At 35.5% G+C, this 1,186-nt stretch overlaps 1 protein-coding gene across 1 annotated transcript in view; it reads right to left on the bottom strand.

Annotated features, from left to right (window-relative positions):
• Nucleotides 1-1,186, bottom strand: part of MYO3A (myosin IIIA) — a gene marked incomplete at both ends in the record, with an annotated part of 170,671 nt that overhangs the window by 149,523 nt on the left and 19,962 nt on the right. The gene's annotated exons all lie outside the window — the stretch shown is intronic.

Below are 1,186 nucleotides of genomic sequence, written 5' to 3'. Positions count from 1 at the left end.
TGTTCCACATGAACCCTAGGATTAAGAGGAAAAGGATAACTATGGTGAACTCATGCTGCAGTCTTAGCTGTGAGTAAAATAGTCCTTGGTCTCTGATCTAGGAGTCTTGTGTCTTCTGCCAGCATTCATGAAACTGTGGCAAGCCAACTTGTTAGCTTGCAAGTAAGGTAAAAATCTCAGATCTTTCATAGTTCTTGACACTGAACACTCTACACAATGTTGGCAAACCTCAATTTCTATTTTGTTTGCTTGCTTGTTTGTTTGGGGCAGGATGGGGTTGTGGCACGCTATGGAACTGCACTCACATGCGTGAGCCTATGGCCACCTCCTCACTATAAACTACACACCTGCTTCCTTCTTGTCATTAATTTTATTCACAGCTTTAGTTTTTCCTCATTAAAGGTATATTAGCTCTGTCTCTGCAGCAATGCTGTAAAGTCACATAGACAAGGATTACTATGTCCTGAGATCACCCACAATTTTTAGGCCATTTATTCATGTGAATAAAACTTGGGCTTCGGAATCAGGATTTGAATCCCTGTTAAGTCATTCATTACCTGTGCAACTTTGTACAAGTTAACCCACACAAACCTATTTTTCTCAGCTGGGACAATGGTTTATAATAAAACATTTTCCTCAAAGTTATTGTAAAATCACATGAAATTATATAAATGAAATCTTACCAGTGTCTGGCATACAGTAGGCATTAAACAAATAGGAATTAAATATTTAAACGCATAACAGGAATTCAAATAATCCATGTCCTGTTTTCTATTCACTTGTCTCAACTCTCTAATGAGTCATGAGCTCCTGAGATGAAACTGATAGGATTCTCAAGAATAAATTTAAATTACAAAAGACTACTTTTTGACTATCAATACCATCTATAGGAATTTATCTTAAGGAAACAATGAGAGACTCACATAAAGCTCTTCATTACAGTGTTACTTAGAGTAAAAACAATTGGTAGCAACTTAAATGTCTAATAATAGAGAATTATTTAAACCAATCACTGAATAGTCAGGCAAGGGAATGCTGTGCAGACATTTAAAAAAATGTGCTAGAAAGATATTTAATGACATGGATATTGAGTGAAAGAAGACAGGCTCCAGAACACATATAAATATTATCCCAATTTTGTTTAAAAATGACCATCAATGGAAATGGATAAAAAAAGTTGTGGTGT

This window comes from Galeopterus variegatus, unplaced genomic scaffold, assembly GCF_000696425.1.
Source record: "Galeopterus variegatus unplaced genomic scaffold, G_variegatus-3.0.2 Scaffold4545, whole genome shotgun sequence".
NCBI lineage: Eukaryota > Metazoa > Chordata > Mammalia > Dermoptera > Cynocephalidae > Galeopterus > Galeopterus variegatus.
This window is presented reverse-complemented; position numbering and strand designations above follow the sequence as displayed.